Genomic DNA, 16,500 nt, shown 5'->3' with positions numbered 1-16,500 from the left:
ATTCAAACTATGCCCTAAACCAATTTACAACTTATTGGGATTTTTTTAATCACTTCTAACATCCTATTTTTCTCAAAAAATTTAGGAAGAGAAACCTTTAGAAGAAATCTAAGAAGACTACATTATCCACAAAAATATTCTAAGTACTCCTCTGCTGTCCAGCTGTGAAACTAGCCTTACCTCATGTATAATGCACCAAATACCAAGCTGCAGAATTTAAAGTAATTTCAAGAATTATGGGTGGAGAGGAACACATTTCCCTTTAAAGGTGGCACTAAAATGAAGCTCATGCAAATATGCTCCAGACATTTACATTCTAACATTCTAATTCCCCAGTCCCTGTCTGGGAGCTGAAATGTGCTTCACATTTCCAAGTACTTTCCCAGGACTGGCTTCACTCCCTCCGCCAGTTTGGAAGTTAGGGTGAAAATAGATGTTCCCCTTTCTCTCACAGAATCACTGAGGCGCAGCAAGGTCAAGGCCTCTCTTAGAGCCATATTAGGATTGTTGTTAAAAGTCCAATTCTTTGGTAATGATGTCATGTTCTTTTTTTTAATACAATAGGCATTTATTTAAGTTATGGTATCTGCAGACCAGATAATTTTTGAATTGTATGTTTCAGGGTTAATCAAGTTCACAAAAATATTTTAAAGACAGTTGCATCCACAGTCTTCAACTATGTGATTACTTCTTTGCCCACTCTTCTCTTTCTTTTCTTTCCCGAATAACTTCTTTGAGATACGGCTCAAGGTAGAATTTATCCTGCTCACAGTTTGTGCACTGCTCTTTGCGTGGGATCTGATGCTTCATGCTCAGGTTCAGGACTCTCTTAATGCAAAACATGCTGTCATTATAAAGGCTTTCTGGAAGCCTTCTTATGCCTTCTTCTACATCTTCATCTTCATATGTTGTATTATCTTGCATTAATCCCAGCTTACTGAACCCTGCAGCATTGTAATACCACTTCCCAATACCTTCCAGCCACGGGATTGATGCTGCAACAACTGGGTGGCCTGCTTATTTTGACCCAAGCTATGTTATATTCTAGAGAAGGAAAATTTTACATGGTAAAAACTTTTCTGCAAACATTTAAATTAAATATAACTCTGTGTGTGTGTGTGTGTGTGTGTGCACATGCATGTGTACATGCACATGCACAAACACCTACACATGCATGCTCCTATGAGTTCATGTAGGTATACTCATGTGTGTTTGTATCTTGATATGGAAAAGAGAGACATGGAGAAAGAGCTCTAGAAGTCAAACTTCCTCTCTGAGGTGCTCACACCATTGCTGTGCTCTTTCCAAGGCAGCTTCATGGATTATGCTCTTTTTCTGGAGTTATAGCAGATGTAGAACTCAACACTTATGCTGAGAAGGATGCTACTTGTTCCTTATTTCGTGAAAACTTTGAGTCTAGGGAATGGAGGAGTCTAGTTAGTATCTTTAGAGTCCCACCGTGAGTGTCCTGCTCCATAAAAGTACTTATGCACTTATGTACCGTGCATAAGCATCTCCTGGCAAGAGAACACAAGTTAAGCACCTTCCACATGCAGCAGGGGAAACCCCACTGGCAAGGAAGTCTATCCATTGGCACACACATATCATGCTAGCTTTAGTTCTCTTATGTAAAAAGGAACATTCACCATGCTTAATGAGATGCTGTTGGCAGCAGAGGAAGGAAGGTTCACATGCTTGGGAAAGCAAGGAACCTGGAGGGCATAGGGAAGGTCACTTACATTGAAAAAAGCAGTCCTATTCACAGTTGCAAATATAGCCTTCAACGCACATGTGGAGAGTGCATGCGTGTGTGCGTGTGTGTGTGTGTGTGTGTGTGTGTGTGTGTGTATCTGTGTGACGCATAGCTTAAGCATTTCTATTCCTACCAATACTTAATTTATAAAGCTAGGCAGAGACATTATCACACCACCAGCAGCCCAACAAACCATTACATAGTCCTTTCCACTCCTAAAGAGGAAAGCTGAACACATGGCTGTATCAGGGTATATTCTCCAAGACCCACACTTTGTGTGCCAACTTGGGGCTTCTTCTGATTAATTTTTTGTACTATTACTCTGAGGTGCTCTGAATTGGCAACTAAGATTGATCAAATGACAAGACATCAATTTCATGGTCAAGGTATTCTCATTTTAGAGACTTAGGGAATATGGGAGATTCTCTTGTTTTAGTAAGAGAACATTTTTTTTTTTTAAAGTACCTATTAAAGGGAATTTTATGGTCAGATTCCAAAACTGACTTAAAGATATATTTATGTTCAGAAAAATCCATTTCTTTGACCAGCCTTCCATGATGCCTATAATTTCCACCAAGAGCATCACCATCTTTTTAGGTTAGAGCCCTTTGTTTTAAAATCCTCTCAGAGTGTATATCTTCTGTAATGTCAAGGTATTCAGACCTGTGTCTTTGTCATGGCAACTCCTTATAGACACTAGTGAGTAAATTAGTCTATCCAAATAATCTGTCTTCTAAAAGGATTTGCAAGGGTCATGTGGGTTGTGATTGACAGTAGGACAAAAATATCTCTTCAATCACTCATTTGCCCAAGTATTTCCAACTGCCTTACCAAACATCATTTATTACAGTTTTGCTCTGGAGACAAAATGTCCATAGGAAACTGCTCATATTGCGCTGGGAGATCCCAATGAGATTGTATGAGGTGTCTAGATGTCCTAGACACAGAAACACATACATTAAAAAAACATGTTGATAGGAAAAGAGTCATAAAAAAGGAAATAGTATGAGTCAAAGAATCAAAGTCCAGACTGTCCCACCTCAGACTGACCCTGCCAAGCATTACATCACTGGGAGGGCAAACATGGCAGAGAGGACTGTTGCATATTTGGGAAAACACATGGTGGCACAGCACCATCTCCAACCCATGAATACTGGCCAGAGCTCCTGGCACAGTTACTGCCTGCTGTGGCTCTCTTACCCCCCTTTAGTATCCTCGCTTTTAGATACTGAGCCAGTATTAAGTCAAAGTACATAAAATAATGCTTGAAAAACATGTGGAGGCCTGAGGAGATAGCTCAGAGGTCTCAGTACCTGCCTGGCAAATGCAAGGACCTGGGTTCAATTCCCAATACTGCACGCTGTGCAGCCCCCAAACCGGGCATGGTGGCACACACCTGTAATCCCCGCTCTGGGGAAGCTGACACGGGAGGATCACTGAGTCGGAGCTGCATAGCGAGTCCCTGTACCAAATAAAAAAATGGATGAAAGATTTTTTAAAAAGTTAAAAATGTGTAGAAAAAATTAATAGACCACTAAAGAAAATACAAAATCCTTGTACGTCCCATTCTCCTAAAAGTGAGAAGCAACATATTCGTAGTGACTTACAAGGTTTCCAGATCCTCATTCCCCCATCCACTACCTCCACAAAATCTCTACAAGCTCAGTTCTCCATCACCCTAGTACACAGATAATGTGTACATCATCTCTATCAAGGCAAGGTTTCCTAAGTACCCAGAACAGTATCTGGAAACCGGGAGGCACACATGATGTTTTCCTTTAAAGTATCTCACGGACAGTTCATGTGGTAGCTGCTCTAGAGCATAACTCATGAGTGATTTCTCTGACTACGCAGGCAGAATGGAAAGGAGATTAGAAGTGAAGGAAAGGGCTACTCAAAGCATAGAAATGGGTGGTCTGAAACATACATTGCAGAATTCCCAAGGTGCAATGCGGGGAGGGAAGGTTCTGGCCTCTTCTGGGCACAGAAGGCTGCGGGATCTTCTCTCGTTCCTGGAGCTTAGTTGCCCACAGTGCATGTGAGCCAGCCACCAAATCACCCTCTGATTGAGACAAGGTGAAGACCATTTCTGGAGAGAAAATTAGGCATCTGGTAAAACAACTCTAATTCTGCCAAGCTGTGAGACACTCAGCATCCCCTGCATTGATCAAACTCAGAGGCAGCTTGCAGCCAATGTTGTCCTTCTTTTAAAATGTTTCTAAACATTCTTGGAAGATTTCTACTCTCTTCTACCTGATGATTTGGTTCTACTCTATTGAAATCAATCACCTAATGCTGTTCTTGCCATCCTCTTCTATGTTTTCTACCAATGGTAAAAGTAGCCTCTGAGTTTAGAAAATTTTAAATTCCTTAGTAAGCTTGATATGGTTTCTGAACTCCTACATCGAAACCCACTCAGTATTGTCACATTTGGGGATGGTCATAGATATCAACGCCTTCACAGGCACACAGCCACATACTACACAATGTCAACACCATGGGCACCAAAAGAAAGATCAAAGATATGATGAAGTGATCTAATACTGAAAGCCACCATATTCATGACAACATTCAGAAATTTGGCAGGAGGGCATTATTAATATTTAAGAAGATTCCCTGTTTTTGGCAGGAAATCTGCCCACAGTCTTCCAATTAGCATGCTTTATGACTGAGGAGAAGTTGGTTGCTTAGTTTTAAGTACCTTGTCTGACAGAAATCTTATTGTGTCAGATAAATTACCAAGGAATTTGAACAGCTTTACCCTGGCTCAGAGTTAGACACAGATTACAATGAAAACAGGGCCCTCCTTCATGTCTTCGTCACATGCTACTGAGAGTTTTCTTCATTACGTCTTCCGAATGCTTGGCTTTGCTAATGGAACACGAATGGCGGTCTTTCTAGGAGGCAAGGGACAGAAATTTCACCTGAATCTTCTCAGAACTTGGATCGAGATCATGACATTGCATTAGGGACTGGAAGTGGATTACTTTCTGTGACAAAATCTTCTTAATTTTGGAGTTAAAAATATGACTGGTGTAACTTAAGTTGAACAACATTAAACCCTCACTTCACAAGCAAAATGTTGACAGTGGTCCTTTTATTTTATAGCTCATCCCCTGTGGGAAAAACATCCCCAAGTATCAACAGAAAGTTTTCCTAGAGATGTTATATTGTTCTGAAATATTTTTAATCAATATTTTATTCTGCATTGCCCTATTTGAGATGGCTTTGGGCTTAAGGTCGTCATTGATTTATTGTTATATGAGAGATTCCCCCAAAATTCCTCACTGCAAAAGAATTTGTTCTTTTTTTCTGTATTTTAGGGGTCTAAAGGGTATACAGTGTCTCACTACTAGATTAGACTCATAGTGATCTACCTGTTTAGAGCCCCTCAAGAGCTGGGATTACAGGTGCATGCCACCACGCTCAGTATCAGCGCGCCCCGGGGGTAGGGCCAGCACGGCAGGCTCAGGATCCCAGGGATTGAGCCGCTGGCCCGTGCGTCTGCTTGCAGGTACTTTAATCTACTGAGCTATTTGGTCAGCCCAAAGAATTTGTTCTTCTTTTTAATAATTTAATTGAGAAACAAATAGCCATGAGTCACTTTCATACCGATTAGTAGGACAGTTTCAAAATTAATACATTGCATATCATTCTCTTCTTAGTAGTTATTCATAGTACAAGATGCAGATATGATATCGTGTCCACAGACACTATTAGTACAAATCTTTCTATTCACTGAATTATGAGAAAGTAGCTGTATATCTATCCTATTTTGTATATACAGATACAAAATGATCCTTCATTTGTATCCCCTTTTTTTGTTTAGTTTTGTCACAGATATTCCATTGTCATTTAAATATTGAAGTTGCATGAATTCAGCAAAATATTCCAATGTCATCCTTGACGTGACTTTTCCATCACCATCGATCTGTTTTTAGCAAAATCCTACAGGCTAATATTTTAGTTATTCTCCATATACAGCTTCATGTTCATAGAAAATCCTATTTTCTTTGTGATCCTTCTGGTTTAATTTGAAAATCAGGCACAAAAGCAAAGTCTGCATTAACACTGTGTACACACACACACACACACACACACACACACACACGATCTCTAGAGTTACGTGTTATAAGCAAGATCGATAATTCTGTAACATATGTGTTGTGCTTTGAATTTGAGGTGTTACACCTAATAGCTCAGCTAATTTTCTGGTTAACCTTCAGGATAACTAAAGCAACTATTTTCATATATGGCACATAAAAGTGCCTGAGGCATTGGGGGTTTATAATAATTAGCATTTGGTATTTTTATCAGTATCTTACCGTTACAAAATTTGTTAAAATAATGTATTTTTTCACATGAGAAACCGAGGTGTATGATAATCTTCATAAGCAGGCCAAAGTCACTGTTTTTAAGCCTCTCTCTCTTTTCTTTTTGAAATAGGGTTTTGCTAGATAGTTCAGGCTGGACTCAAATTCACCATGTAGCCTAAGCCAGCCTAGAACTCACTGAGGTCCCCCTGCCTCAGCCTCCAGAGTGCTGAGATTACAGGTCCGTGCTAATAGTAAGCAAGCTAAACTCTCTTTGACAATCAACTCGCCCAATTAGATATTTTTCTAAAATGACAGCTCTAAAGCTGTCAAGCCATACCTAGTGAGGCATTCCTTCTAGATACAAAATTTAAGAAAATGTAAACATCGAAACAAAACATTTGCTTCAAAACAAAAACAAAATTTCAACTTAAAGTCATTTTCAGATGATATTAAAAAATGAAGGAAAATATGTGATGAATGATATATAAAAATTCTAGATCAGAACAGGATTAGCATCACTGATTTTCTGTGTCTCAGATTCTATTATTTCTCAGTAAGATGCTAAAATTCTGGCTGTTTCCAGCCTTGCAAGATGGCAGGTGAATAAACTGAGAAGCCAGACACTAAAGAGAAGAAACCTGAAGCCAAGAAGGCTTCCACCAGTGGTACTGGTAAAAAGTGTAAGAGGTGAAGGCAAAAACGTCCAAGAAGGGGCATCCCCACTACAGCCAAAATCCTGTCATCTTTAGAGGAATTGGTAGATACTCCTAATCTACTACGTATTCCAGAAAGGCTTTGTATAAGAAAAAGTACACAGCTACTAAATCAAAGGTTGAGAAGAAAAAGGAGAAATTTCTTGCTATGATCACAAAGCCAGTTGGTGGGGATAAGAATGGAGGTACCCAGGTGGTTAAGCTTCAAAAAATGCCTAGATTCTACCCCACTGAAGATGTGCCCCAAAAGCTCTTGAGCCATGACAAGAAACCCTTCAATCAGCATATGAGGAAACTTCAAGCTAGCATCACTCCCGGCACCATCTTGATCATCCTCACTGGGCATCACAGAGGCAAGAGAGTGGTCTTCCTGAAGCAGTTGACCAGTGGCTTGCTACTTGTGACTGGGCCTCTTTTCCTTAATCATGTTCCTCTATGATTAAGGACACTCCAGAAATTTGTCATTCCACCTCTACAAAAATTGACATCATCAAAGTGAAACACTTTGATGATCATCTCACTGATCCTCACTGCTGCTTACTTCAAGAAGAAGAAGCTGCAGAAACCCAGACCCCAGGAGGGCAAGATCTTCAACCCTGAGAAAGAGAGATAACAGATTTCAGAGCAGCGCAAGGTAGATCAGAAAGTGGTGGATTCAAAGATTTGAGCAAAAATCAAAGTTGTTCCTCAGCTACAGCACTACCTGTGATCCGTTTTTGCTCTGACAAGTGGAATTTATCCTCATAAATTAGTGTTGTAAAGTTCTTACTAAGAAGCTAATTATATAACTGACATATTTTTTTAAAATTCTGAAAAATTTAACATAATAATGCTAAATATTTACTTGTGCTATTTGTATAATGACACTTTTAGCTCTTATCCTCTAGAACTTTTTGAGTGTAAACTCACTTTAGTATGAGCTCTGTTCTCTCTTTTTCACCTACGCAGTAACCTATTTGAAATCTGAAAGTCTGTGGCCAGTTCTACATTGCAATATGGTAGTGATCAGCAGGAACTTCCTTCCTATTTATCTCTTTCTCACAGGATAGCATTATGTTATGGGTGGAAAAAAAACAATGGTTTGATTGATATTAACTTATTAACATTGTGCCTTTGGGCAAATTACTGAATTTCTCTAATCTTTCATTTCCTCACCTGTTACAGGACCATCTCACCAGATGACTCTGAGGATTCAGTGAGATAACCAGCCAAAATTCCCAGCCCTTAGCAGACACCAAGGCAATGGTTTTATTCCTGTGCAGTCTGATCTCCACTGTACTTACAAATCACTTAGTCCCTCAGCTTCAAGCTGTCAAGGAAGCAGATGACTGATCCTATCTGCAGGTTGCAGTTGGGGCTAAGGTAAGGGGCTAAGAAGCCTGTACTCAAGAGCACGCTCCACCCCATCCCTGATTGTCGCACTTGGGGTGTACACCAGATGGCAGTGTCCCATTGAGGACAAGATCCTGTTGGGCACCAGCTCACTGACCAAGTGACCAGTTGCTTTGTCTGTGTGTGTGTGTGTGTGTGTGTGTGTGTGTGTGTGTGTGTGTGTGTGTTACAGGTCAGTGGCATTAGCCTTAGAACCTAGTTGATGGTCAATGTAAAAATAAACACGTGCAAATCTCTGCATACATGCTATTCCCATTCAATTGCAAAGCATTGCATTTGAAAGCTTACTTGGAAAAGGTGCATCTGTAAGGAGGTCATAGGCAATCTCTTCCAGGAAGGTTTTCTTAACATTTATATCTCTGTACACTTGAACAAGTACATGGCAATCCTTTCTGGTCTGTTAGATGCCCACTGCTAGGCACGAGGATGACAGAGACAAGCAGTGCAGGTTCATTACCTTCCAGTAGGTTATGGATTATTACAAGAGACAGACTTTTCTATAACTGTTAATAGTACAATATGATCATGGTTATGCTATTTTTATGCAAGTGCCTTCAATTTTTTATCTTCTCTGTAGTTATCTTGAAGATAATATATTTGCTGGGTTTTACTAGTTCACCTGCCTTCAGCTAAGAACCCTTAAATTTCATAGATGTTTAGTATTTTCATTTAAAAACACAATGAATTTGTGTCCTGCTATGGTCTACCATCTATCTAGTTTTGATGGCATTTACCATTTACTATCTTTTAATTCTGCACAGTCAACCTAGTATTCCCTGTTACCTTTACTAATTTACTATATAATCCTACAAACATTCACTGCAGGTACCAGGCACTGCCCTTGGGAAAGTGCACATGTGGATGGACTATCATTCTTTCTCCAAAGGGCCACTAGTGTAATAAAAGCTTAATAAGTAATGTGGAATTTGAGCTTCTGGTAGGCCAGTATGTATGTGTGAGTTTAGTTCTTAGTTCTACTGCCGCTGCTCTTGATGAAGTTCATGAACTAACAGCTGAGTCATTTATACAAGGGGTGTGTGTGTGTGTGCGTGTGTGTGTGTGTCTGAGTGTGTTTGTGTGTGTGCACATGTGTACAGGACTATGATCGCAGAAATTAAAGGCCATTTGTCTGCAGTTCTCCCAACACATCGTCATCTAGTGCAGCTACACTGGAAAACTAGGGACTGAAGCAAACTTGATCTACTTGCATTTTAGTTCCTCTTTCTCTATTCGTCCTCCTCTCAGCTCTATCTTGAGCCACCCCCATTATGCCTCTGACAGAAGCAGTCATATGCCCTCCTGTGACCTCTAAGGACTCATTGGAATCTGATTTTCCTACAGAGTGTTGCCAGCTGGGACCTTGGGAATCTGATATACGCTTGGATCTTTTGCAGGCTCTGCAGTGGCATTTGAGGGTAGGCGCCACACAGATCCCTGCCCCCTTGTGCCGATTGGCACAAGGGCATTGCCTGCAGCATTTTAAAGACCAGTTCTGCCCCTGGAGAGGCTTGTTGCCCCTGTCATCTCATTGCCAGCAGATGGGAAGTTCTGCAGATAGGCAGCTTGCTGGGTCACCTGTGTATTAGGGCCCTGACGGTACTTTTTATAGTTGGACGTGGCCCACAGATCCAAGCTCAAGACTAGCTGGATAATTACCTGAGCTTTAGGACAAGGAGATTCTAGGGCTCTTCTCCTTCTTCAAAGTGTGGATAATCATGTGATCAACCCCTGTGCAATAAGGAAGAATGGAAATAGACTCTGAAATCCTGTCTTACCTTACCTATAGCATTTTGGAACAGATATTTGCTTGTTGGCCACTAGTGATGCTCTAGGAGGAGTCAGAGTGACTGCCCTCCTCATGGCTTATAACTGAGATTGAAGCTGGGAACTTCCACTTTTACAGAGACACTATGCTTGTCCCATGCACCTTGAATGGAAACCACTACTTGTGTTTTCTCCCTAACATGGTACAATGTGATCTGTTACCTCAGAGATGCCAAAGCCAGAGTGTGTCCTACAAGGTCAAGCAAGAACACAGGCACAGGCGCCAAGCTGTAGAACTCAGTGCTGCTGGTGCTTTGTTGACAGCACGCTGTCTACACCAAGCTGAATCCACAGAGCCCAGCCTGGCACATGCCAGGTGAGCTAAAGTGAAAGAGGCAACCAACTCCACAGGGCCAAGGGTAAGCGCGGTTTTCAAATATTCTGTAGGGCTCCAGAAATTAAAAGAAAAAAAAAAAAGAAATAATAAAGCTATCAATGAAAGTGGTAAAAAGATAGCTAGAAGAAAATGAAGTTATGAGTTTGGTGTTAGCCCTGATCAAATGGGGCGAACTTCTCAAACTGCATGGAGATACCAAAGAATGAAGCTGGGGGTGGGCAGAAAGGGTCCTTCACTGAGTCACCACGGTATTTGTTGTAAGGAGCAGCTGTGCACCATCTGAGAGGCAAGTTCATGGACAAACAGGGATGCAGGGCACCCTACTACTACAGGTATGGTGGGTAGGCAGGAGCGGGTAGGATGTTCTTGGGACAGCAGTTACTCGAGTCACCTAAATGGCCCATATTGAAAAGTGCATCCCTATGTCACTATCAAGATGCCATAAGTTCAAACAATAAACCTCTGTTTGGTTTAAGGACTGTAAACTTCTATTTTATTTAGGATCTTCAAAAATTGGCAGTAGTGATCCAAAACAATGTCTAGCTTTAAATGGAAAATTGCATTCTCCGGTACTATTATTAATTTACATGTAAAGTTCCAGTCATCTGTGGTTGTGGGTGGCCTGGGTCCTGCTCCATTTGAACAGTGGCTGGTAAAATGCTCTTTCATGGCTATATACTTGGAAGCACCCAGACTCTACTAACCCTTCCACAAATGGTCAAATTTGACACTTCGAAGACTATTTTCCCAACCTCCCTGTGTACCAGAAGGAGTTACCACACAGGCAAATTAGAAATGATTCAGTCTACTCCATTTGCTTTCTACAGATTGTTTATGGCCCAAGCCCGCTGAGGAAGGCACTGTGTGTAAACACACTCAAATCACTGACGTCCTCTCCGCACATACAGCAAGGCTAATGTTGACATCCGGCCTCAGAGGGCATCACTTGGCCTTCTCAGATATGGAGAAACACTGTGAAGGTAGCACACACAAACCTGTTTGGTAGAGAAGGCATCTCTTTCTTTCTGCTAGGGGCTCACTTTATTCTATTCTCCAGTCTGTTGAATGTGTGCCTCTAAAGCTAAAAGCTAGCCAAAACTCAACTGGCTAACTGATCTTCCTTTTCTTTCAGAAATACCAATAGGGTTCCCTGACAGAACCACAAGAAGAACTGTGAGGAGAGAAAGGGGTAAGAAAACCACAAAGAATTGCAGTAAAAAGTGAAGAAAGAGGAAAAGAGAGAAAGAGACAGAGATAGAGAGACAGAGACAGAGACAGAAACAGAGAGACAGAGACAGACGGAGAAACAGAGATAGATACAAAGAGAGAGAAAGACAGAGTAACAGAGACAGAGACAGGCAGGCAGGCAGGCAGAGAGGAAAAAAGAAAGAAGAAAGAAAGAGAGAGAGAGAGAGAGAGAGAGAGAGAGAGAGAGAGAATAATTCAGCAATATTTCATGTGCACCATTTCATTTAATTCTTCCTGGTGAAAGATACAATACTCATTTAGCAGAAGGGAAATCTGGGCCTCAGCTTAGGGAAGCAACTTCCTAGAAGTCAACATTCAACGTCATAGAAAACCAAATTGGCCTAGGCTTTTCAGAATCTGAAGCTCATGAACTCTTCCCTGCACACTGCTGCCTCCTTTGAACAAAGGAAAAAGAAAGAAAACCATATTTTTTTAGCCTTCAAGATGACAGATTGGGTTGTATCAAAGGCAAAGCAGTGTCATCAGATTCCATGACCATTTCTTGGTTTGTTTGTAATTCCACATAATCATTATGGCTGAAGCACTTAATTCTTCAAATAACCATAGCGTGCATTCCTGCATTGGTGCCAAGCGCCAAAGCTCAGGCACCATCAAAATGTGAGAGAGCGACTCATGCGAAATCTTCCTGACTCACTCTACTGATGACTGAGATGGTACCGAAACAAGAAGTGCTGTCCCAGGCGAGAACCCCAGGGCACCCACAGAACACTGGGGTTCCCACTTCACCTACCAAAGCAGCTTTTGTTGTGAGGCTGCATGGCCCCCTTGGAAGTGATGAGACAGGCATGAGTAGGGTGCTGCAAAGAGACGTAGGCCTCCCAGGCCTGCCAGCTGTATGGAGCATTTCAAGTAGTGGGAATTTTGAGTGATATTCTAGGGGGGTGTAGTTATTTTCTCTGAAGTGGGCTGTAGTGATTTTGTTCTTGTTTAAGGAGCAGCATTATCCTCTGAGTTGTGTGTTATTGAGAAATCATAAGTGAATATTTCATGGTCACACACATAAAATGGATTTTGTCTCTGCCTTTATGCACCCATTCATTCATGTAATAAATATTTATTGAGCAACTACTATAATCCATGCAGTAGGTTAACAGCCTGGAAAAAAAAAAAAAAACAAGTATAATCTGTGTTCTTGGGAATTTATCATACATCCAGGAATCTTTGCATGTAAACAAAGGGTTGTGGTAAAGTGTTATATTGGCAGAATTATATTTAGCACTAAAAAGGGACTGAGTCTAATCCCCACAGATTCTGGGGAAGAGGTAGAGAAAAGTACTCACACTTCATAGAACAAATCTTCCTTGCCAGACAGAATTTTCAGAAGGAAAATAGAAGCTGCTGAATTAGATCAAGGTAAACCTAAATCCAAGCTCTGCTGACACGGAGCTCTGTCATCATGATCTTGATTTTTTAACCTTTCTGAGCTTCCTTAGTACACTGAGGATGATTATACCTGTGCCCACTCCAGAGACTGAAAATCACGGACTGAGATTCATGTTGGATAAACTGAGTGGGGTTTTTTGTTATCATTGCACATACTTCAGTACTTTTCCAGGGAAGCAGTCCCCCTGGGTCAGAGGGAGGATTTTCCTAGTCATGCTGTCTGAATCTTGGTATGTGAATGTTTCTTTTCGCCATCTGAGCTATGCCAAGGGCAGAGAATCTTGAACTTAAAGATCAGAAGTATAAACTGACAAAGGAAGACCATGGTGACACCCAGGCCCACATGTTAGTTAGTGATCACCTCTGTTCCGCTGAGGAATGATGATGTCGTTTACATCTTAAAAGAATGTGGGAGTCATTCTCTCCTGCTGGCTTTCTGGACAGTGTGTCAGATCGTTCTTATGCAAAAACTTGGATAGAAGGGGAAAGTGTCTTGTTTTGTTATCTTTGTTTTTCCACTGACCATTTTGCATGACTTGTCAATTGAATTATTTCATTTTTGTTGTACTTGGGATATTGAAGCTACTTAATAGCTAAATAAACTACTCAGTGGAATATAGCAGTTATCATTCTGACTGCACCAAGCACGGTTCCATTGTGCAAACAACGAAAACTGACACTGACCTGTTATATGAAGGAGTTTATTAAACTGATATTGAACCACGGAACCACTTGACAGCCTGGGGAACCGTGATTTTTTCAGGAAGTAGTTGAGAGGAAAAGCAAGGATAACAATGCCCCATCATTGAAGAGTAGGTACTAGTGACTTCTTCAGAGGATTTGCCATTTCTGAGGAACCTAAATTTATTACTATCATGAGAGAGAAAAGAGTTATCCAGGCCTTCCTTTCCACATCTCTAGGTCCTAGAGTCTCTGACTCATAGAGCTTGGTTCATATAAGGAGATGTTAGCTATCAGGAAAGTTGTGAGTTTATTTTGAGAAATGGTGTCTATATTACAGCATCTTTGGGCACTTTACTCAAAATAACATGTAGGAGAGACATCAGGAGTCTGACATTGTCCCAAGTACTAAGAATAATAGAGTGAACGTTTATTTTTTCCTTAAAATAAATTATTTAAGTGTTCCCAATAATAGCGATGACGAATGCAAAGGTGAAATGGTCCTGAATGATGACTTAAGGAATAGGAAGGTACTTGAGGGGGAAAGAACTATATGATGCCCATAGAGAAACCACTGTGCCTGTTGTTGAGCGTGGACCTACTGTGACATCCCCACATCCTGGCTTTCAATCCTATCTCTAAAGTAATGATGCTCTATGACTACACAGATACAGCAGGACGGTTATTTTCATTCTTACAGGACTGGAAAATGGTGCGGGTCATGAGTCTTATGAGAAAAACACAGTTAGCATAAACATGTTTCATATTAACCAGAAAATACCATGACCTTGCCTCAAAGTGGAACATGAATGACAAAAAAGTAGTGCATCTGAATCTCTTTGTTTAAAAAGTTACATTCTATTTTGGAGGTTAAGAATAGGTAATGTATTGGGAGGCAACATATATGCATATAGATGAATCCTAATTCAATGCAAACCTATTAGTTTATTTATGCTATTAATATGATACCCTGGAGGACATAAACCAATTAAAAACCCATTTCAATTATTAATTGGGTCCCCTAATTGAAGGGACATAATAAATTAGTTAAAACATCCTCAGCTTTATTCACTAAAGAAAACATCTAAGTTGGAGAATGGATTGGACAAACAGATTTGTATTAAATCTTTATACTGGACCCCATCCAACTTGAAAGAGAAAGTAGCTATTCTACAAGAGGAGATGGCTAAGAGAGAAGATCAGGAGAAGGGAGTGTTGTGGATTTTCAACTTTGTTGTGGGTATCGAGTCTTGGGCTGGTCATGTAAGCATGTCAGAACTCAGTTTTTAATATAAAGACATTGAATCACATAATTTGAAACGCTCCTTTTCTGGTCATTATGGGTTACAAGGGATATATGAGCCCTAAATGTTGTTCCTAAAACTTCCAGCAATAGTGAGTCACTAAATGTACATTTCCTGAGCAGACTCCAAGCTTCATCTCATGCTCAGAATTAAAGGATCAAAGTGAAATAAAGTTCTTGTTTCAGCTCACTGTCTTAGGGGCTGAGAAATAGGCTGAATCGAGAAGATGGGGTGAGTAAAAATAAGGAAAAATTCTCAGACTTACAAATGGATGGCATCTAGCTCTGATTCCTACAGAAATAAATGGAAATAATAGTATTTCAGACAATGAGCACTGACCGGTGTTGGGTGAGACAGCTGTGAAGCTGACACGTAACAGTTGACAGTAGGAACTGAGTACAAGCATGTTTTACTTTGTCACAGACATTCCTGTAAATCTAGAGGTCCTGGCTCTTCAGGGAGTTGTTTGGCTAATATCATGGTACTGCAGGAGAGTCATTGCCTCTTGCTTTGTACTTATTTGCCAGGGTTTAGGGCAGTGCTAAACAATATATGGTCTTAATGATCAAAATGCAATGAATTAGAAGAATTTCTGCTTGAATTGAAAAGTAATATTTTTCACTTTATAATTACAATATATACCACATATGTCAAAGAGTGTATAAATATGTATATGCATATTAAAATGTACTAACAAAAACACATGAAATGAACATCCCTGTAGCTAACACCAACTTTAAGAAATACCTTAAAGGCACACTTATATATGCCCTGTAAAATATTTAATCTCCCTTATGTGCACCCAAACTTTATGCTAATAATTTGATAACATTTATCTATATAACACATGTATGGAGCTCTAAATACACATTTTTTTACATATTAAGTACAGGGCCTACAGGGTCTCACTACACAGATCGGACTCACAGTGGTCCTCCTGTTTACAGCTTCCCTAGCCTACAGAGCTAGGTTTACAGGTGGGCACCACCATGTCCAGTCTCAAGCACCCTCTCAGTGTGCCCTGGGGCAGGGCTGGCCCAGCATTCTCAGGATCAAACCGCAGTCCCTGCATCTGCCTAAGCAGGTGCTTTAATCCGCTATCAGGCCAACCTTCACATACTATTCGGTTGTGGATGCTCTCATATTAAGTTCCATGGCCCATATTTTCCTTACTCTTTATATTTAGTGACGATTTGTTGCTTCTATCCTTTTGTATGTAAAATTAATTTATTCATCTTTACTGTATGCCATTAAATTAATAGCACAAAATTTATTTTTATACCTCAATATTGATGATAAATGTTCTCTATTGATCACAAAGCTGTTATATTATTTCATATCTTTATTATATGAATCTATCTGTCTGTCTATCTCTCCATTCCATCCACAGGAGCAGATAGCTTATTTTCTAAAGTGGATTCGCACACACAAAAAAATTGGGGGTCAGAGAGATGGCTCAGTGGAATAAGCACTTCCCTGGCAAGCACAAGGACCTGAGTTCAATCCCCGGTTCCACTACAAAAAAAAA

The 16,500-nt window shown here is 40.4% G+C and overlaps 1 pseudogene; it reads right to left on the bottom strand.

The window, feature by feature from the left end:
* Positions 1-684: 684 nt before the first annotated feature.
* On the bottom strand, positions 685-3,840 carry LOC101590239 (annotated as a pseudogene).
* Between the last annotated feature and the right edge of the window lie 12,660 nt (positions 3,841-16,500).

This window comes from Octodon degus, unplaced genomic scaffold (assembly GCF_000260255.1).
Source record: "Octodon degus isolate 3935 unplaced genomic scaffold, OctDeg1.0 scaffold00006, whole genome shotgun sequence".
Classification (NCBI taxonomy): Eukaryota; Metazoa; Chordata; class Mammalia; order Rodentia; family Octodontidae; genus Octodon; species Octodon degus.
This window is presented reverse-complemented; position numbering and strand designations above follow the sequence as displayed.